The sequence below is a fragment of the Odocoileus virginianus genome, chromosome 25 (genome assembly GCF_023699985.2).
Source record: "Odocoileus virginianus isolate 20LAN1187 ecotype Illinois chromosome 25, Ovbor_1.2, whole genome shotgun sequence".
Lineage (NCBI taxonomy): Eukaryota > Metazoa > Chordata > Mammalia > Artiodactyla > Cervidae > Odocoileus > Odocoileus virginianus.
Window position 1 is genome coordinate 39,011,519 of NC_069698.1, and position 23,511 is coordinate 39,035,029.

The window sequence follows — 23,511 nt, forward strand, 5'->3', positions numbered from 1 at the left end:
CTGTTGAGTTCTTTGGCCCATTTTTTGATTGGGTCATTTATTTTTCTGGAGTTGAGCTGGAGGAGTTGCTTGTATATTTTTGAGATTAATCCTTTGTCTGTTGCTTCATTTGCTATTATTTTCTCCCAATCTGAGGACTGTCTTTTCACCTTGCTTATAGTTTCCTTTGTTGTGCAAAAGCTTTTAAGTTTCATTAGGTCCCATTTGTTTATTTTTGCTTTTATTTCTGAAATTCTGGGATGTGGGTCATAGAGGATCCTGCTGTGATTTATGTCGGAGAGTGTTTTGCCTATGTTCTCCTCTAGGAGTTTGATAGTTTCTGGTCTTACATTTAGATCTTTAATCCATTTTGAGTTTATTTTTGTGTATGGTGTTAGAAAGTGTTCTAGTTTCATTCTTTTACAGGTGGTTGACCAGTTTTCCCAGCACCACTTGTTAAAGAGGTTATCTTTTTCCATTGTACATCCTTGCCTCCTTTGTCGAAGATAAGGTGACCATAGGTTCGTGGATTTATCTCTAGGCTTTCTATTCTGTTCCATTGATCTATATTTCTGTCTTTGTGCCAGTACCATACTGTCTTGATGCCTGTGGCTTTGTAGTAGAGTCTGAAGTCAGGCAGATTGATTCCCCCAGTTCCATTCTTCTTTCTCGGGATTACTTTGGCTATTCGAGGTTTTTTGTATTTCCATACAAATTGTGAAATTATTTGTTCTAGTTCTGTGAAAAATACCGTTGGTAGTTTGATAGGGATTGCATTGAATCTATAGATGGCTTTGGATAGTATAGCCATTTTGACAATATTGATTCTTCCAATCCATGAACACGGTATATTTCTCCATCTGTTTGTGTCCTCTTTGATTTCTTTCATCAGTGTTTTATAGTTTTCTATGTATAGGTCTTTTGTTTCTTTAGGTAGATATACTCCTAAGTATTTTATTCTTTTTGTTGCAATGATGAATGGTATTGTTTCCTTAATTTCTCTTTCTGTTTTCTCATTGTTAGTGTAAAGGAATGCAAGAGATTTCTGTGTGTTAATTTTATATCCTGCAACTTTACTGTATTCATTGATTAGCTCTAGTAATTTTCTGGTAGAGTCTTTAGGGTTTTCTATGTAGAGGATCATGTCATCTGCAAACAGAGAGAGTTTCACTTCTTTTCCTATCTGGATTCCTTTTACTTCTTTTTCTGCCCTTATTGCTGTGGCCAAAACTTCCAAAACTATGTTGAATAGTAGTGGTGAGAGTGGGCACCCTTGTCTTGTTCCTGATTTCAGGGGAAATGGTTTCAATTTTTCACCATTGAGGGTGATGCTTGCTGTGGGTTTGTCATATATAGCTTTTATTATGTTGAGGTATGTTCCTTCTATTCCTGCTTTCTGGAGAGTTTTAATCATAAATGGATGTTGAATTTTGTCAAAGGCTTTTTCTGCATCTATTGAGATAATCATATGGCTTTTATCTTTCAATTTGTTAATGTGGTGTATTACATTGATTGACTTGTGGATATTAAAGAATCCTTGCATTCCTGGGATAAAGCCCACTTGGTCATGATGAATGATTTTTTTAATATGTTGTTGGATTCTGTTTGCTAGAATTTTGTTAAGAATTTTTGCATCTATGTTCATCAGTGATATTGGCCTGTAGTTTTCTTTTTTTGTGGCATCTTTGTCTGTTTTTGGAATTAGGGTGATGGTGGCCTCATAGAATGAGTTTGGAAGTTTATCTTCTTCTGCAATTTTCTGGAAGAGTTTGAGTAAGATAGGTGTTAGCTCTTCTCTAAATTTTTGGTAGAATTCAGCTGTGAAGCCATCTGGTCCTGGGCTTTTGTTTGCTGGAAGATTTCTGATTACAGTTTCGATTTCCTTGCTTGTGATCGTTTTGTTAAGCTCTTCTATTTCTTCCTGGTTCAGTTTTGTAAAGTTATACTTCTCTAAGAACTTGTCCATTTCTTCCAAGTTGTCCATTTTATTGGCATAGAGCTGCTGGTAGTAGTCTCTTGTGATCCTTTGTATTTCAGTGTTTTCTGTTGTGATCTCTCCATTTTCATTTCTAATTTTGTTAATTTGGTTCTTCTCCCTTTGTTTCTTAATGAGTCTTGCTAATGGTTTGTCAATTTTGTTTATTTTTTCAAAAACCAGCTTTTAGCTTTGTTAATTTTTGCTATGATCTCTTTAGTTTCTTTTGCATTTATTTCTGCCCTAATTTTTAAGATTTCTTTCCTTCTACTAACCCTGGGGTTCTTCATTTCTTCCTCCTCTAGTTGCTTTAGGTGTAGAGTTAGGTTATTTATTTGATTTCTTTCTTGTTTCTTGAGGTAGGCCTGTAATGCTATGAATCTTCCCCTTAGCAATGCTTTTACAGTGTCCCATAGGTTTTGGATTGTTGTGTTTTCATTTTAATTCATTTCTATGCATATTTTGATTTCTTTTTTGATTTCTTAAGGAGTAATTTAAAAGGGGAACAAATGAGATGCTTTTAAGAAAAAGAAAAGGACTTCTTCTTTGGCATTATGGGAATTTATACATTCTGAAAGAACATTCCTCTTAAAATCTTCAGCATGTTGTACAAAATGCAATAAATAACCTATTAAATATATAGCTAGGCTAAGTTTAATGAAATAAATTTATAAGGCTAAAGAAAATGAAAGTCATGTGATGAGCTAAAAAAAAAATGGTGAAAACCTAAAGGAATTTAACAATACTGGAATTTTGAAAGCCCAGGAAATAAGAAAAAAACTTGTGTCCCCATAGTCATGAGAATAAAACAAGGCACATTATGAAGGAGGAGTGGGGAAACTTAAATTATTTTACACAAGGTAAAAGGATAGATTTTTAAAAATACACTCGTTGATACAGATATAGAGAACAGACTTATGGAGATGGGGAGGGGGCAGAGGGAGAGGGTGCATGTATGGAAATAGTAACATGGAAACTTACATTACCATATGTAAAATAGATAGCCAAAGGGAATTTATGTATGACTCAGGGAACTCAAACTAGAGCTCTGTAACAACCTAGAGGGTTGGGATGGGGAGGGAGATGGGAGGGAGTTTCAAGAGGGAGGGGACATATGTATACCTATCACTGATTCATGTTGATGTTAGGCAGAAACCAACAAAGTTCTGTAAAGCAATCATCCTTTAATTAAAAAAAATAAATTAATTTTAAAAATCCCCCCCTTAAAGACTGTAATCAAAGAAAGATATCTTTCTTGTTCTTATCCTAAAGGTTGAAAAATATCTCTCATGAGAATCTGTAACAATAGCTGTACTTTTATACATATGCAGGGGTTTGGATTTATGCTATCTATGGATTCTGGACAGTCCCAATCCAAGTACCTAGGTTAAAGTGATTTTCAGTAAGAAACACTCACCAGAAGAAAAGTACAAATTAAGATCAACCAAGAGCTTCCCAAGCGGCACTAGTGGTAAAGAATCGCCTGTCAAAGTAGGAGACTCAAGAGACTCGGGTTTGATCCCTGGGTTGGGAAGAGGCCCTGGAGTAGGAAATGGCGCCCCACTCCAGTATTCTTGCTTAGAAAGTTCCTTGGGCAAAGATGCCTGGTGTGTTACAGTCCATGGTGCTGCAAAGAGTTGGACACAACTGAGTGACTAAGCATTAAATGTAAGTTCAAAATTAAAATGGACAAAAGGTCCAGAATAGTCATATTTCATGGCAGAAACAGAGATCATCATTCTCTATCTTTTCTTATAAGGACACCAATGTCATCATACGGACTGTACCCTCATCTTAATCACCTCCACAAAGCCCCATTTCCTAATATTATCAGATTGGAGATTAGGGTTTCCTCAAATAAATTTGGGAGCTACAGAAATATTCATTTCATAGCTCCAGTGTATGACAATCAGAAGCATATTCCTAAGGCCCTCATAACGAAAAAGGAAAAACAATAGATCATTAATAAACAGGAAGAAATAAAGTATATTTTATATATAATTTTTGAATACACATATTTTAACCAATAATGAAGGACGATAAGTATAGATTTAGCTAAATATATCATCAAATAATGTAGTAAACTATGTGTATTGAAAAATAAATGTAGTCCCAGAAAGATATCTGGAAACTTACAAGTCATAGCAAGAATAATAGCCATATATTATATAAAACAAGTATTTTTAAAGATCTAAGAAAATTAGGCAGAAATAGAGAATGGCAAAATTAGTATATTTAAAAGACTCAAATTTAAAGTATTCTAAAGTGTCCAGTAGTAGAATCGTGATTAGAAATTTATGTTTAACCATACCAGAGATATTATGTGACTTCTAAATGATAGAGTGACATGTTCATTTGTTGACAACAAATTTTTTCAATGATACATTAAAAAAAAAAAGTGTACATGTGTTTTTGTTGTTATATGAGAAAGAAGATCCAAACATCTATATATATCATTTGCCTTTAAGAGAAAACTCCAAAGGATAAGCCCCAAAAGATAATAGCTATGTCATAGATGGGCAGGGTATGTAGGTGAGGAAAACTGACATACATTTAGATTTTTTTGCAGAAAAAACATCTTTGATTCAGAAAGCAAACAGCAACGAGATCAAACCAGTCAATCCTAAAGGAAATCAACCCTGAATATTCATTGGTAAACTGGTGCTGAAGCTCAGATATTTTGGCCACCTGATGTGAAGAGCCCACCCATTGGAAAATACCCTGATGTTGGGTAAGATTGAGGGAAGAAGGAGAAGGAGGCAGCAGAGGATGAGGTGGTTGGATGGCATCATTGACTCAATGGACATGAGTTTGAGCAAACTCCAGGAGATAGTGAAGGACAGGGAAGCCTGGTGTGCTGCAATCCATGGGGTCACAGACTGAGTGACTAAGCAACAAAAACAAAGCATATAGCATTTTCCTGGCAATATGATCATTTATTTAAATTCTTACCCTTTTTAAAATGTCAATATAGCAATGCTACAAGTTGAGTAATACTGCACATAGAAAATAAAAGGTGGAGGTGGGGGGGTGACAGATACTATATAGCTTGCTCCAAAATACAATGCAGAGTAATCTATAAAGAAGCTGGGTATTACATCCTGTTCTGTTGCTGTAGTTGTTTTAAAGCCTATCTATTGATATTAATCATTATTCTCCACAACAGCAAGAATAAAAACAGCTATATAAAACAGATCTGCAATATAAATTATTAATATCACATAATTCCTAAAATAAGACAGAGACATTTTAGTGTTTTAATATAGCAGTATTAGCTTATGAATGAAACATAGAGAAATAAGACAAAACGCAAGAAAAGAAAATCAAGACCAAATTTGCTCAGCATTATGATTACTAACTTTTACAAATTCTGTTTATCAGCTATTCACTATATTTGTGATGCAAATTTTTCTGTATGCCATGTGTGTATTGGCCAGAAGAATAGTGATTAAGATTTAGAAAAGAATTCAACAATATTTATGCTAACCACTCAGCAATATAATTAGAGAAGTCTTGATTAATTATTACAACTTAGGAAAGTAAAACATCCATCTGTGCCATCACATTTGCAGTTTTTGAAGTAAACTGCATAATTTTCAACTATAACCACAAAGAGGCAGAAGAGTCAGGACATATAAAGCAAAGCAATTTTTAAAATAAAATGTAAAGACACACATGCAAAATTGTTATTTCACACAATACACTTAACCTTTGAAAGATATAAATCCATAATTACACAAATAAAATAGACTATGTTGCGTAAAATCAGATTATGTCTCCTGTGAAAATTATTGCTGTCATTAACATTATAATAGCTTATCTCATCAATAGTCTCACTAACAAGAAAGATAAATTCACTGAATATTATCTGATGTGTTAAATCTAAAGAGTACTTAAATTATTTAGTGATTACTTATAATTAAAAATTGATTTACAGTAAAAAAACATTATGTGAAGCTCTCAGGGATAAACTTGTAGTGGTAGAAATGTGATTTTATTTAATAAGTTCATAATAAATTATGTGTATGTCAAATTCCATATATATATGTACATACATACATATACGCCAGGAGGGAATGTACATTGTAAATGAGTCTGATTTACTTTCCTAAGTGAAAATTGTTTCATCATGCATGAATGTCATAATGTGTATCTCTTTGATTATATTTCATTATTTTAGATTTCTCAATGTCCTGAACACAGGAACATTATTCTTTGAATAAATATTGCCTTATTAAACATAATTGCCTGGTGTTAAACACACAACAGAAATAACACTGAATATTTTCCAAAGCATCAACAGAAACTGTGGTACATATATACAATGGAATATTACTTGACCATGAAAAGGAGTGCATTTGAGTCAGTCCTAATAAGGTGGATGAACCCAGAGCCTACTATACTGAGTGAAATAAGTCAGAAAGAGGAACATAATTATTATATAATAACACATATATATGGAATCTAGGAAGATGGTACTGATGTTATTTACAGAGCAGCATTGGAGACACACTCACTCTTGCCATCTCCTGTTCGACCACTTCCAATTTGCCTTGATTCATAGACCTAACATTCCAGGCAAGAGTGAATGTCGACATTCTAGGAATCAGCAAACTAAAATGGACTGGAATGGGTGAATTTAACTTGGATGACCTTTATATCTACTACTGTGGACAGGAATCCCTTAGAAGAAATGTAGTAACCATCATGGTCAAAAAGAGTCTGAAATGCAGTACTTGGATGCAATCTCAAAAATGACAGAATGATCTCTGTTCGATTCCAAGGCAAACCATTCAATATCACGATAATCCAAGACTATGCTCCAACCAGTAATGCTGAAGAAGCTGACATTGAACGGTTCTATGAAGACCTACAAGAACTTTTAGAACTAACATCCAAACAAGATGTCCTTTCTGTTTTAGGGGACTGGAATGCAAAAGTAGGAAGCGAAGAAACACCTAGAGTAACAGGCAAATTTGGCCTTGGAGAACAGAATGAAGCAGGGCAAAAGCTAATAGAGTTTTGCCAGGAAAATACACTGGTCATAGCAAACACCCTCTTCCAACAACACAAGAGTACACATGGTCATCACCAGATGGTCAACACTGAAATCAGATTGATTATATTCTTTGCAGCCAAAGATGGAGAAGCTCTATATAGTCAGGAAAAACAAGACTGGGAGCTGACTGTGGCTCAGGTCATGAACTCCTTATTGCCAAAGTCAGACTTAAATTGAAGAAAGTAGGGAAAACTACTAGACCATTCAGGTATGACCTAAATCAAATTCCTTATGAATATACAGTGGAAGTGAGAAATAGATTTAAGGGACTAGATCTGATAGGGTGCCTGATGAACTATGGATGAAGTTTCATGCCATTGTACAGGAGACAGGGACAAGACCATCCCCATAGAAAAGAAATGCAAAAAAGGCAAAATGGTTGTCTGAGGAGGCCTTACAAATAGCTGAGAAAAGAAGTGAAAAGCAAAGGAGAAAAAGAAAGATATTCCCATTTGAATGCAAAGTTCCAAAGAAGAGCAAGCAGAGATAAGAAAGCCTTCCTCAGTGATCAATGCAAAGAAATAGAGGGAAACAACAGAACGGGCAAGGCTAGAGATTTCTTCAAGAAAATTAGAAATACCAAGGGAACATTCCATGTGAAGATGGGTTCAATAAAGGACAGAAATGCTATGGATTTAACAGAAGCAGAAGATATTAAGAAGAGGTGGCAAGAAAACACAGAAGAACTGTACAAAAAAGAGCTTCACCACCCAGATAATCACGATGGTGTATGATTCACCTAGAGCCAGACATCCTGGTGTGAAGTCAAGTGGGCCTTGGAAAGCTAGTGGATGTGATGGAATTCCAGTTGAGCTATTTCAAATCCTGAAAGATGACACTGAGAAAGTGCTGCACTCAACACGTCAGCAAATTTGGGAAACTCAGCAGTGGCCACAGGCCTGGAAAAGGTCATCCTTTCATCCCAATCCCAAAGAAAGGCAATCCCAAAAAATGCTCAAACTACTGCAGAAATGCACTCATCTCACATGCTAGTAAAGTAATGCCCAAAATTCTCCAAGCCAGGCATCAGAAATATGTGAACCATGAACTTCCAGATGTTCAAGCTGGTTTTAGAAGAGGCAGAGGACAAAAGATCAAATTGCCAACATCCGCTCGATCATCAAAAAAACAAGAGAGTTCCGTAAAAACATCTATTTCTGCTTTATTGACTATGCCAAAGCCTTTGACTGTGTGGATCACAATAAACAGAAAAATTCTGAAAGAGATGGGAATACCAGACCACCTGACCTGCCTCTTGAGAAACCTGTATGCAGGTTGGGAAACAACAGTTAGAACTGGACATGGACCAACAGACTTGTTCCAAATAGGACAAGGAGTATGTCAAGGCTGTATATTGTCACCCTGCTTATTTAACTTCTATGCAGAGTACATCATGAGAAACGCTGGGCTGAAGAAACTCAAGCTGGAGATTGCCAGGATAAATATCAATAACCTCAGATATGCAGATGACATCACCTTTGGCAGAAAGTGAAGAGGAACTAAAAAACCTCTTAATGAAAGTGAAAGAGGAGAGTGAAAATGTTGGATTAAAGTTCAGCATTCAGAAAGCTAAGATCATGGCATTTGGTCCCCATCACTTCATGGGAAATAGATGGGGAGAAAGTGGAAACAGTGTCAGACTCTATTTTTCTGGGCTCCAAAATCACTGCAGATAGTGACTACAGCCGTGAAATTAAAAGATGCTTACTCCTTGGAAGGAAATTTATGACCAACATATATAGCATATTAAAAAGCAGAGACATCACTTTGCCAACAAAGGTCCATCTAGTCAAGGCTATGATTTTTCCAGTGGTCATGTATGGATGTGAGAGTTGGACTGTGAAAAAAGCTGAGTGCCAAAAAATTGATGCTTTTGAACTGTGGTGTTGGAGAAGATTCTTGAGAGTCCCTTGGACTGCAAGGAGATCCAACTAGTCCATCCTAAAGATTAGTCCTGGGTGAGCACTGGAAGGACTGATGCTGAAGCTGAAACTCGGATACTTTTGCCACCTCATGCAAAGAGTTGATTCATTGGAAAAGACCCTGATGCTGGGAGGGATTGGGGGCAGGAGGAGAAGGGGGCGACAGAGGATGAGATGGCTGGATGGCATTGCCGACTCTATGGGCATGAGTTTGAGTAAACTCTGGGAGTTGGTGATGGACAGGGAAGCCTGTCATGCTGTGATACATGGGCTCGCAAAGAGTCGGACGATTGAGCGACTGAACTGAACTGAGTGGAGACACAGACATTGAAAATAGACTTATAGATACAGCTAGGAGGGAAAGGAGAGGGTGGGAGGTATGGAGAGAGTAACATGTAAGCATATGTCACAATATGTAAAATAGGTGGCCAATGGACATTAGCTATATGAGTCAGGGAACTCAAACTAGGGCTCAATAACAAGCTAGTGGGGTGGAACAGGGAGGAAGGTGAGAGGGATGTTCAAGGCAGAAGGGACATTTATCCCTTGAATATCCATAATCCCCTGGAGAAGCACAGCAATACATGTGCTGATATATTTGCTATATCTCATAGATACAGTAAATTTTATCTTTGAATTCGTTTCTTTTCACTCTGTTTTTGGATTGACTTAACCCTGTGTTTACTTCTACTAGGCTACTTTCCTTGTTTTGAATCCTGTTCTATGTCTGTTACTGAATTTCTACTCACGCATGCTTCCAATCCATTTGGATTCATGGCTCATGTGACGTCAATGTTTCAGTGAAAGAATTACAAATATTCAATTCTTTACTATAATAATCTAAATGAAACATAAGACAGAAGTTCACATTCTATATGTGCTAGTCATTCAGTTTTGTCTAATTCTTTGTGACTCCATGGACTGAAGCCCACCACGGTCTTCTGCCTATAGAATTCTCCAGGCAAGAATACTGAATTGAGTAGCCCTTCCCTTCTCCAGGTGATCTTCCTGATCCAAGGATTAAACCCAGGTCTCCTGCATTTCAGGTAGATTCTTTACTGTCTAAGCCACCAGGGAGACCTAATATGAATACTCAATTCTTTACTATAGTAAACTAAAGAAAAATAAAGGACAGAAGATTATAGTCAGTGGAGAAACAACACTGAACACATATGTTTCGAAGTATAATTTTGGTTAAGCATGTTGATAAGGACAATACTTTTTAATATTGTTGTGCATATAATATATAAATATATCAAAGGATTCTCAGTTCTTTACAGCAAATAAGAAATATTATAAATTATTGACACACTAACATATTGAGTAAACCTGAGAACTTGACAGAAGACAAGGCTATCAGAGCAGGTACAGGAAAAATATGATGGTCTTTGTATCATAGACAAAGGATTTTGAAAATTTTGACCTGAATATAATAGGGGACTAACTCCATATGATATCAGTGAATTGAGGTGCATTTAGGTGCATTTAGGAATTACTCTTGGCAGCAATGTGAAAAATTTAATGGACAGCAACAAGGTTGGAAGACTGTCTTCATCCAAGGTGGAAGTGTTGAGTATTAGTATCACTGCAATAACAGTTGAAATTTAAAGGAGATTCTGGATTTCTTAGTTATTAAATGTCTGGGATCAGCAAGATTTGGTAGCCAGTTTGATTCAGAAATAAACAAGTATAAAGACTTAAAAATAATCCTCAAGTTACAGGAGCCATTGACAAAAATGGAAAAGTTAAGAGAAGTACAAAATGTCCCTCATTACATGAGATAACATTCCTCTCTCACCATACTTCAAGTTCTATGTTGCATTATATGATTTACTTGATTACAAATATAGGTTAAGAAATGTGTATGAAATTACAAAATGTTGCAGGAGTAAATGACATAAAAACACATGTGAGAATTAAATGTTAGAATATTTTAATTAGTTAAATTAGTGTTAATTAGTAAGTCCCTGGGAGAACTATCAATAACCTCAGATATGCAGATGACACCACCCTTATGGCAAAAAGTGAAGAAGAACTAAAGAGCTTCTTAATGAAAGTGAAAGAGGAGAGTGAAAAATTTGGCTTAAAGCTCAGCATTCAGAAAACTAAGATCATGACATCCATTACCATCACTTCATGGCAAACATATGGGAAAACAATGGAAACAGTGGCTGACTTAATTTTTCTGGGCTCCAAAATCACTGCAGATGGTGATTGCAGCCATGAAATTAAAAGACACTTACTCTTGGAAGGAAAGTTATGACCAACCTAGACAGCATAATAAAAAGGCTGCTATCCAAAAGTCTACAAGCAATAAATGCTGGAGAAGGTGTGGAGAAAACGAAACCCTCTTACACTGTTGGTGGGAATGCAAACTAGTACAGCCGCTATGGAGAACAGTGTGGAGATTCCTTAAAAAATTGGAAATAGAACTGCGATATGACCCAGCAATCCCACTCCTGGGCATACACACCGAGGAAACCAGATCTGAAAGAGACACGTGTACCCCAATGTTCATCACATCACTGTTTATAATAGCCAGGCCATGGAAGCAACCTAGATGCCCATCAGTAGATGAATGGATAAGGAAGCTGTGGTACATATACATTATGGAATATTACTCAGCCATTAAAAGATTACATTTAAATCAGTTCTAATAAGATAGATGAGACTGGGGACCATTATACAGAGTGAAGTAAGCCAGAAAGATATACACCAATACAGTATACTAATGCATATATGGAATTTAAAAAGATGGTAACGATAACCCTATATGCAAAACAGAAAAAGAGACATAGATCTACAGAACAGACTTTTGGACTCTGTGGGAGAAGGTGAGGGTGGGATGTTCTGAGAGAATAGCATTGAAACAGTATAATATCAAGGGTGAAACAGATCACCAGCCCAGGTTGGATGCATGAGACAAGTGCTCTGGGCTGGTGCACTGGGAAGACCCAGAGGGATGGGACTGAGAGGGAGGCAGGAGGGGGGATCAGGATGGGGAACACATGTAAATCCATGGCTGATTCATGTCAATGTATGGCAAAAACCACTACAGTATTGTAAAGTGATTAGTCTCCAACTAAAAAAAAAATAAATAAATGAAAAAACAAACAAACAAACAAAAAAGAAGAGACATTACTTTGTCCACAAAGGTACATTTAGTCAAGGCTATGGTTTTTCCAGTGGTCATGTATGGATGTGAAAGTTAGACTATTAAGAAAGCTGAGCACTGAAGAATTGACGCTTTTGAACTGTGTTGTTGGAGAAGACTCTTGAGAGTCCCTTGGGCTGCTGGGGATCCAACCAGTTCATCCTAAAGGAGATCAGTCCTGGGTGTTCATTGGAAGGTCTGATGCTGAAGCTAAAACTCCAATACTTTGGCCACCTGATGTGAAGAGCTGACTCATTCGAAAAGACCCTGATGCTGGGAAAGATTGAGGGCAGGAGGAGAAGGGGTCGACAGAGGATAAGATGGTTGGATGGCATCACTAACTCAATGGACATGGGTTTGGGTGGACTCCGGGTGTTGGTGATGGACAGGGAGGCTGGCGTGCTGCAGTTCATGGGGTCACAAACAGTTGGACACGACTGAGCGACTGAACTGAACTGAACTGAGTGTGTCGGTGGTATCTCAGACAATAAAGAATCTGCCTGCCATGTGGAAGACCTGGGTTCAATCCCTGGGTTGGGAAGATCCTCTGGAGAAAGAAATGGAAAACCACTCCAGTACTCTTGCCTGGAGAATTCGATGGACAGAGGAGCCTTGCCAGCTACTGTCCATGGGCTCACACAGAGTTGGACATGACTGAGTGGCTAGCACAGCTTATCAGAATCAAAATTTTAGAACATGTTGAAAATTATCACCCTGGAATGATATTTAAACTATACCCAGTAAAGCAGATTTTTGTTTGTTTTTCCAAGAAAATCTAATTACTTGTATTTAAATGTGAAAATTCTTCCTAGTTAAGTTAGTATTTATAAAAACATTGGCTTACCCAGAGTTGCCCTTTCAATATCATAATGAAATGCAAACACAAAGGAAAAATGCAGACTTTTAGCAAAAATAGAATGATAATTAAAGGCTCCAGGGGTTTAAACTATAATGCACCTGAATCACAAAATGGATTTTGACTTTCTGCTCAGTACTGGCTTGGAAATCTGTCTATTAAAATATTATCAGGAGATTACTCTGTCAGAGCTGGAGAAAAATAAAAGATGTGAGCACACAAAATTACAGCTTTGCTATTTCAGGATAATTTAAATCTGATATATTTCTTTCAAAATTTTTGGTTTCAGAAATGTTTTTTCATGCTGACAGTTATTCTAAATGACATAGTTTCTTTTAGTAATGACCCCAAGGCCTTGAAATTATATTACCCAAATTAGTTATGTTCATTATTTAAAGTATATAACATGTTCAACAAAAAGTTTATTATTTTTTTTTCTTTTCAACAAAGAGTTTAAATCAGACTTTCCCAAGTGAAGATATCTGGTTTTGCAACAGTTTAAGAATTTAGATTACAATTAGTATAATACATGGTTTCCATCTTCAATTTATGCTTTATCAATTTCTGCATCTCATAGACACTATTAGATAATGTGTACTGAACAGCAGCAACTGTAAAATATTCAAGAAGATGAATTGCTTCATATAAATTAGAGATGGTAAAGCTTGATTAGTTCACTTTAGGTTAATGTATCTTGAGAGTCCCTCTGTAATTCTATGAGAAGTAATATCTATGGTTATATATTAGAAGTAAATCACCCTAGAAAATGAATAGCATAAAAAATAGTATGTCACTGGTTCATTTCTATTAAATAAGGTATCACTTGTAACTTGCCAATATGGATTTTATAAGGTAATTTAAGACCATATGAAGTCTTAATTTTCAACCTAAATATTTAGACTAAATTTAGACCCTTAATTTAGAGTGAACTCTTCATTCAAAAAGACATTAAATATGACAATTCATATAAAATGAGTTAAAAATATAAACTGATGTATTAATATTTACATATCATTATTTTATGATCAGTTAGTGTTATAAAAAGAGTGCAAGTGTTAAGCAAATTATATGCACTATTCTCTAGCTTTTGAATCAATGTTTTTTATCTTATGTCTTATCAGAGAATAAAGTATTCTATTTCATTAGTACAAGTTTTTATTTTTCTTTATTTTATTTGTATAACTTGGTAACATCCATTAACTATTTCTTTAATTTCAGGTTATCTGGCACCATTAACTGTAGTCTAGGCATTATATCTGACTTTTTTTCATCTGGTTATATAAAATATTGTTATTATTTTTTAAGAAACTGCTGTTGTTGTACAGTTGCTAAGTCAGGTCTGACTCTTTTGTGACCCCATGGACTATAGCCAGCAGTCTTCTCTGCCCATGGGATTTTAGATAAAACTGAACTATTTCAACTACACATCTCAAAAGCCAATTCTAGTATCTAGAATATTTTGATGGTCAGAAATATCCATGTATTTTGTCATTATTGTTACTTTAAAAGTAAGGAAAAAATTATTAAGAGTGGTCCAAAATGAGAAAATATGTAGCACTGAAAAAATACAATCCAACAACTTGATATAGTGCTTGCAGATATCAAAGTGCATCTTTGAATCTTCTACTAAATAAATTGAGATATCTTATGATGTAGAACAAGCAATTTTATGTCTCTGGAATTCAAGTTTTATTTAGGTTCTGCTCTTCACATTACACACTAAATAAAGATGGTCCTGTATGAATTAATGATTGGTTTTGTTTTGCTTGGTTTTAAAAATATTCCAAGCAATCTTTGACATTCAGCTGACCACTGAATCTGAAGTCTACATGGGTGACATGGTTTGGAAAGAGAAGTTCAATAATGATTTTCCAGAAAATAGCAATATGAGGATGAAAAAATAGTGAAGTCACAAGAAGGTGCTTGAAAAGTCTTTCCTTTTTTGGTGTGTGTGTGTTTATTTTCTAAGTCTAAAAATTTTCTGAATCAAGAAATCAGAACATGTGGAAGATACACGCTATACTAGAAATCAATGTACAAATCTGTATGATGGAATCAGGATCAGGCAAAATGACTCATTTACAATATTCGTAGGTAATATGGATGGAATACTGTCTATTTCCTACTGATGACTGACCTATCTAGCTAATGGCCCAGGACAGAAACCCTCAGTTATCTCAATCCCTGGTGTATAGTGTAAGGATAATGAGTGAGAAAAATTAACTCTTGAATAGCATGCATTAATAAATTTTTAAAAGCTCATGTTAAAAATAAATGGCATAAATAAAATTCAGGAATCAAAGCATTAAATCAAAGCAAGTCAAGTGAGGTTTGGAACAAGAAGTTGAAACTTCAGGTCTAGATTCCCCACCACTGGACACAGACAGACTGCAGAGAGATACCCCCACACAAGGACACCTCCTCAAGACTGGGATAGGTAACTGTTTCACCTAATTTTATAGAGACAAATAGTTAAACAAAATGAGAAGTCAAAGAAATATATCCCAGACAAAAGAAGAAGAGAAAACATAGAAAAAACTCTAATGAAACTGAAAAATAAAAATTAACATATCAGCAATTCAAAGCAAGAGGAATAAGAATGCAAACTAAGTTTGGGGAAAGAATAAATTAAAAGAAAATTTTCACAGAGAGCTAAAAAGTACAAAGGAGTGGTGTGAAGCTGAAGCTTCAATACTTTGGCCAACTGATGTGAAGACCTGACTCCGTAGAAAAGACCCTGATGCTGGGAAAGACTGAAGGCGGGAGGAGAAGGGGATGGCAGAGGAAGAGATGGTTGAATGGCATCACCTGCTTGATGGACATAAGTTTGAGCAAGCTCTGAGTGTCGGTGATGGGCAGGGAAGCCTGGCATGGTGTAGTCCATGTGGTCACAAAAAGTAGGACAAGACTGAGTGACTGAACTGAGTCTTCAATATAATATTATTAATCTACTATTCCTTTAACTTAAAATAAGGTGTTGAGGGGGAAAAATTGAGAGAATTAAAGAAGGCAGGTTTGTAAAGAATCACTATTTTTTTAACAAAAAATATAAGCCAAATATTGGTTCTTAGTTTGTTGTTTGGCCTATTAAAATAAGAAGAGTTCACACTAGAGAAATGTTGAGCTAATTTAATAAAAGTTTCCTCTTTTCAAATGTTAGGTAGACTCAACGTCAGAATGAAATATAACAGAATGAAGTGGTTACATTTACTAACTTCAGCTAATATTTGTTAAATCTGAAAATATAAAAATTTGAAAATGCTAATAAATAAATATCCCAAAGCAGACAAAAGATAAGAGTTTCTCTTGAAAAACAACAGCAGAAATAGCCTGTCTGTGGTTTCCTTGATTTAGTGTACTTCCAGTCCACAGTGAAAAGTTGGAAATTAAAAAACAAAAAATAAAAAACTATGACCTGACTGGCTACGGTTTCCAGAGAACATAGTTCAACAATGTAAAAAGATATAAGCATCTTAACAATGAGACACCTTCAAAAGCCATGATATTCACAATCATAATCTAAACTTTGCCTAGATATATATGTGTCCATTAAAGGATGCATGCATAGAGCACTTGCCAGAAGCTCAGACCAAAAAACAGGAAAGGACCAAACAAGAAATTGCCACTGACAGGCACAGTAGTACCAGGTAATATTTGTAAGACTCTCTTGATTTGTATCTGAATAGATACACCTGGTGATTCCAGCCATAAAATTAGAAGGCAGTTGCTTCTTGGAAGGAAAGTTATGAGAAACCTAGACAGTGTATTAAAAGGTAAAGATACAAGTTTGCTGATAAAGATCTGTATAGTCAAGGCTATAGTCTTCTAGGTGGTCATGTACAGATATAAGAGTTGGACCATAAAGAAGGCAGAGCACCAAAGAGTTGATGCTTTCAAATTGTGGTGCTGGTGAAAACTCTTGACAGTCCCGTGGACAGCAGGGAGATCAAACTAATCAATCCTAAAGGGAATCAATCCTGAACACTCATTGGAAGGACTGATGCTGAATCTGAAGCTCCAATACTTTGGCCACCTGTTGTAAAGAGCTGACTTATTGGAAAAGACCCTGATATTGGGGAAGATTTAAGACAGAAGGAGAAGAGGGTGATAGAGGAAGACAGTTGAATGGCATCAGTGATTCAATGGACATGAATTTGGGCAACCCCTTGGAGATGCTGGAAGACACGGAGGCCTGGAGTACTGCAATCCAGGGGGCTGCAGAGTCAGACACAACTTGGCAACTGAACAACAACAACAGCAAGAGCAACATATTCTCCAGTCAGTGTTCAGCTCAGGTGACCAAAAGCAGAGACCTGGCTCAATTGGTGTGCCAGGAGACAGATTCTGATCACGGGAAAGCATCTGAGAATTCTTGGTGCGCTCTCCAGAAGTAAGGGAATTACTAAGAAAGTGGTGAGGAATTTACTGAAAATACACTTTTTCCAAATCCTTTACTGAGAGCCAAACTAAACACATATAGAGAGAATAAAGGATGCAGTCTAAAATGGTATATTGCTTCTGGAAGCTGTAAGAACATATGTAAACCAGACCTTCAACAATATATTAATCAAAAAAGCCAATTTTCAATTACTAGATAAGCAAGGAAACATGAACTGTTGTGTTGGGGAAAACTCTTAAGAGTTGCTTGGACTACAAGGAGATCAAACCAGCCAATCTTAAAGGAAATCAGTCCTAAATATTCATTGGAAGGACTGATGCTGAAGATGAAGCTCCAACACTTTGGCCACCTGATGTGAAGAATCAACTAATTGGAAAAGACCCTGATGCTAGGAAAAATTGAAGGCAGGGGGAGAAGGGGATGACTGAGGATGAGATGGTTGGATGGCATCACTGACTCGATGGACATGAGTTTGAGTAAGCTCTGGGAGTTGGTGAAGCCTCCAGGGAAGCCTGGAGTGCTGCAGTCCATGGGGTCTCAAAGAGTTGGACATGACTGAGTGACTGAACTGAACTGGTTCGGGGAAAAAAAAAATGTTACCAGTGGAAACTGCATCTGAGCAGAATCAGATGTTCGATTTCACAGATAAAACACCAAAGCAGTTATTGAACATTTTCACAAAATGAAGGAATATGTATTAGAAGAATGGAAGGAAAATAGTCTTAAGGAGTTACAAATAAGCAATGTGAACAAAGAAATATAAAACATAAATAATGGAATCACTCCAGTTAAAATATATACTAATACAATTGAGAAAAAAAATCACTAGATTGTCTCAACAGCAGTTTAGAGATGGCAGAGAAAAAAGTAACAAGAGAGGCCAGAAAAGCAAGCTGAACCAAGAAATCTGTACCCAGTGAAACTATCCATGAGACAAAGAAAACATTTTTGAATTTTCAGGTAAACCAAAGTTGAAAGACTCTGAAGCATACATTTCTGGCCTATAAGAAATGATAAAAATTGTTCAGACTTAAGGGAAATGACACTGGTTGGCACCACAAATCTATAAGAATGAAAGACTGAAGAGCAAATGTAGCAGTAAATAAGTGGGTAATATAAGAGTATGCATACATACAAAAAATATTTGCTTTTCAAAAATTCTTTAAAAGTCATATAACTCTAAAGCAAAAATTATGACACCTTGTGGGGTTTATACCATTTGTGGAATAAGTACACATAAAGACACAGGTGTTTTATAATTGGAATTATTAATTATAAAATTTCTCATTTTAAACAGGAAGTAATAGTATAGTAAATATATCATTAAATATTATACTAAATATTTCTTCATGTTAAGATTAAATCTATAACTTTAGAATGACTAAACAATGAGTTAAAATAAAGCCAAGGGACAACTCAAACTAGAATACTAATAAAATATTCAAGTAATAAAATGTAATAAAGGGGACAGTAGAAATAAGCAGATGAGCCATCAAAAAATAAATAAAATGAAAGCAAATAGTCAAATGATAAAAATATCATATGATTCATTTCAATAAATGTAAATGGTATAGGGTTTCTCAGGTTGCTCAAGTGGTAAAGAATCTCCCAGACAATGCAGGAGATGGGCATTCGTTCCCTAGGTCGGAAAGATCTCCTGGAGGACGACATAGCAACCCACTCCAATATTCTTGCCTGGAAAATCCCATGGACAGAGGAGCCTGGCAGGCTAGTCCATGAAATTGCAAAAAGCCAGGCATGACTTAGAGACTGAGCAGAGACACATAAACAGTGTAGACGTTACATTAAAGGCAGAGAGTGCTGTGCTGTGCTAAGCCACTCGGGCAAGTCCAACTCTTTGACCCCTTGGACTGTTCTTGTCCAGTGCAAAAAAGGCAAAACTGCTAGAAAGGTTTAAGCAAAACTGCTTTTATCTCCAAGGAATACTATTGCTTATATAAAACCCTAAAAAATCTTATATAAAATCTTATAAAAAATCTTATATAAAATCCTAAAAAATCTAATTAGCTCTACCAGAACTAATGAGTGAATTAAGCAAGTGACTGAATACACACTTGTATATACAAACTAATTGTATTTATATATAGTAACAATAAGCTATTTAGAAACAAAATCAATAATTCAACTACATTTGAAATAGAATCTCCAAAAGCATGAACTATCTTCAGATGAATTTAGTAAGATAGATGTAAGACCTATACACTGAAAATTGCAAAGCATTGCTAAAGAAATTATGGAATAGCAAATATGTATGGGTATGCCCAGCTTAACAAGAGTTGGGCATGACTGAAACAACTTAGCTTTAAGATTAGAAGACTCATATCTTTTGTCATATGCTTCCAAATAGACTGAAATATTTAATGCATCTCAATTAAAATTCCAGTAAAAGTTCTGGAACTTGGCAAGGTGGTTGTTAAAAATATGTGGTGGTTTAGTATCTAAGTCATGCCCAACTCTTGCAACCCCATGGACTGTAACCTGCGAGGCTCCTCAGTCCATGGGCTTTCCCAGGCTTGAACACTGGAGTGGACTGCCATTTCCTTCACAGGGGATCTTCCCAAACTAGGGATTATACCCAAATCTCCTTCCCTGCAGGTGGTCTCCTTCATTGTAGGCAGATTCTTTACTGACTGAGCCACAAGGAAACCCAAATGACTTAGATTAGCAACATTTTTAAAAAGAAATTCTTATTTTACTACAAACAAGTCTGCCACTTTACATAGCAATTTCATGATAATTAACTCTAAAATATTAGTTATTAAATGATATTAATGTTAATTGACTGTTTTTTGATTTCTTGACAAGATAACTTCTATAAACCTGCACTCTTATTTAATACATTATATTAAATGTGTGTGTGTATATATATATATAAATTTAGGGTATATTAATACATATGTTCTTCTTTAAAATAATTTAGAAAATAAAGATTATGGTAAGAGAATTCTGAAATTTTCTTAATTTTTGTTTATTAGTAAAGTGAAAAATGATTTATTGAAGTAAAAAATGTCTTCATTGTTCTAGACTATGAAAGAAGACATTTAAAGATATATTGGAAAGTATGGCATTAAGGCATAGTATCTGAATGGAAGTGTCTAACTTGCTTAGCTTTGTTATGCTTACAAATGCTGAGTTTGTGAGGAACAACTAAAGGAGTGAGTTAAATTTGAAATAATTAATTATTACGAGTAAGAAAAATAGCTTTATAATCATTACAAATTGCTAACATGGATGATAATGAAAATGTCTAAAACTAGGGTTTTTTTTTCTGTTAAAAATGAACAAGTCATACCGTACACAGAGAGATGCTGTACTTTTAATTGCCAAAAAAACACTTTCTGCTTTTTAAATATTTTAAAATAATTGCATTTAAAAGTTCCTTTTTTAAAGTTTCATTTTCTAATAATCATTGTCCTTCACTTCTGTATTTTAAAAATATAACATTCCCTTAAGCACATCTGTCTCCTCTGACCATAATTTGTCTTTTTTATCTTCATTTTGTCTTTGCCCAAATTGAAGCCCTGAATGCACAATTATATAATAAACGTGCCAGCAGATTTTTCACACCTAAAAATCTTTGGGTTTCCTGAATAGATATTAGGCAAAACAAAGTTTGTTACTTCAATTCATAAAAGTAATTGCATTAAGAATGGTTAAATATGCTGAGCTTTCTCCAAATTTTAATTATCTCAAAAACTCCAAGTATTTTGAGGGTTTCTTTTTTTATTGAATTATGATGAAAAGAGAGGAAGAAGCCTGGACACACTGAAATAAATTATAAATTAATTATATTATATATGTAAGATATATTAAAATAACTATGTTGAAATGATTATGTCCTTTGTTAAAATGCATCCTTTGGATAAATGAGATGTAAGTGGAATTTTAAATGCAAAGATAGATTCAATACTACCTAAAAACTGCTTGCTATTGAACATGCTTATACTTTGGGAAAATTCATAGTCTAGTTTATTTCACAGATTAAATATCCACCAATTTAATCTTATAAATTGCCTGATAATTCGATAGAGGATTCTAATCTCCTCCATTCTGACAAAATATAAAACACCTAAAACTGCTTACCACTTATCAAGAGAAATAGATTATCTTCCCTCATAAGCCTAATCAACTCATTTATGATATTAGGCTTGGCTATTAGATAATTTGCAAATAACTTTAAAGACAAAATTAACCTGAAATTCAGTGGAGAGAGATTTATCAGGTTATGCTAATACTTGAATAGTAAAACTCTAAGGAACTGATCCTTGAATATATATTTCTATATTAAGATAATATTCATTCTCCAAATAAAATTGGAAAAATTATGAATACTGTACCCTATATTAGGGCCCAATATTCCTTGGTCTTTAGGGGGGAAAAGTGCAAGAGGTAGACTGCTTTATGTCAGGTCACTGTGAAAGATTCCTCTGATGGTATCATTCTCTTTTTCTTTTTTTGACCTCTACAACATTTCCCCTGATTAAATGTCAATGTGCTGCAGTATTGTTAATAGTCGACACCCTTGTCCTTTATTGATAGGACTTCCAAAATCTTCATACATAGCTGATATTCAGGAGACTGGGATTTTATAGACATATGAGCCATTTTTCAAACTTAAATAATGATCCTTTCTTTAGTCACAAGCAAATGCTATCAAACCAGATGATTCAAAATATGATCCTCTAACACAAATAAAAATAAGTTCAGGTGCTGATAAATATCAAAACAACAGCTATTAATAACACAAAACATGATCAAGAGCTTTGAACTATAGCATAGATCTGGATTTTTTACTTGTTCAAAATATAATGATTCATGAGCTTTATCCATGTGGCCCAGCTAGTAAAGAATCTGCCTGCAATGTGGGAGACCTGGGTTTGATCCCTGGGTTGGGAAGATGCCCTGGAGAAGGGAAAGGCTAGCTTGAAAAGATGCTCAACATCACTCATTATCAAAGAAATGCAAATCGAAACCACAATGAGGTACCATTACGGCTCAACATCACTCATTATCAGAGAAATGCAAATCAAAACCACAATGAAGTACCATTACACGCCAGTCAGGATGGCTGCTATCCAAAAGTCTACAAGCAATAAGTGCTGGAGAGGGTGTGGAGCAAAGGGAACCCTCTTACACTGTTGGTGGGAATGCAAACTAGTACAGCCCCTATGGAAAACAGTGTATAGAGATTTCTTAAAAAACTGGAAATAGAACTGCCATATGACCCAGCAATCCCACTTCTGGGCATACACACCCAGGGAACCAGATCTGAAAGAGACACGTGCACCCCAATGTTCATCGCAGCACTGTTTACAATAGCCAGGACATGGAAGCAACCTAGATGCCCATCAGCAGATGAATGGATAAGGAAGCTGTGGTACATATACACTATGGAATATTACTAAGCCATTAAAAAGAATTCATTTGAATCAGTTCTAATGAGATGGATGAAACTGGAGCCCATTATACAGAGTGAAGTAAGCCAGAAAGATAAAGACCATTACAGTATACTAACACATATATATGGAATTTAGAAAGATGGTAACGATAACCCTATATGCAAAACTGAAAAAGAGACACAGATGTACAGAACAGACTTTTGGACTTGGTGGGAGAAGGCGAGGGTGGGATGTTTCAAGAGAACAGCATTGAAACATGTATATTATCTAGGGTGAAACAGATCACCAGCCCAGGTTGGATGCATGAGACAAGTGCTCGGGCCTGGTGCACTGGGAAGACCCAGAGGGATGGGGTGGAAAGGGAGGTAGGAGGGGGGATCGGGATGGGGAATACATGTATATCCATGGCTGATTCATGTTAATGTATGGCAAAAACCACTACAATATTGTAAAGTAATTAGCCTCCAACTAATAAAAAATAAAATAAAATAAAATAAAATAAAATAATTGGAGACTGCAGCAACACGGATGAACCAAGAAGTTACCTTACTAAGTAAAGTAATTCAGACAGAGAAAACCATAACATATGCTATCACTTATATGTGGAATCTAAAAAAAAAAAAAAAAAAAAATTACACAGATGGGCTTATTTACAAAGCAGAAACAGACTCACAGATGCAGAAAACAAACTTAGGGTTACTAAAAGGAAAAGGGGAGGGGAGGGATTAATTAGGAGTTTGGGATTAA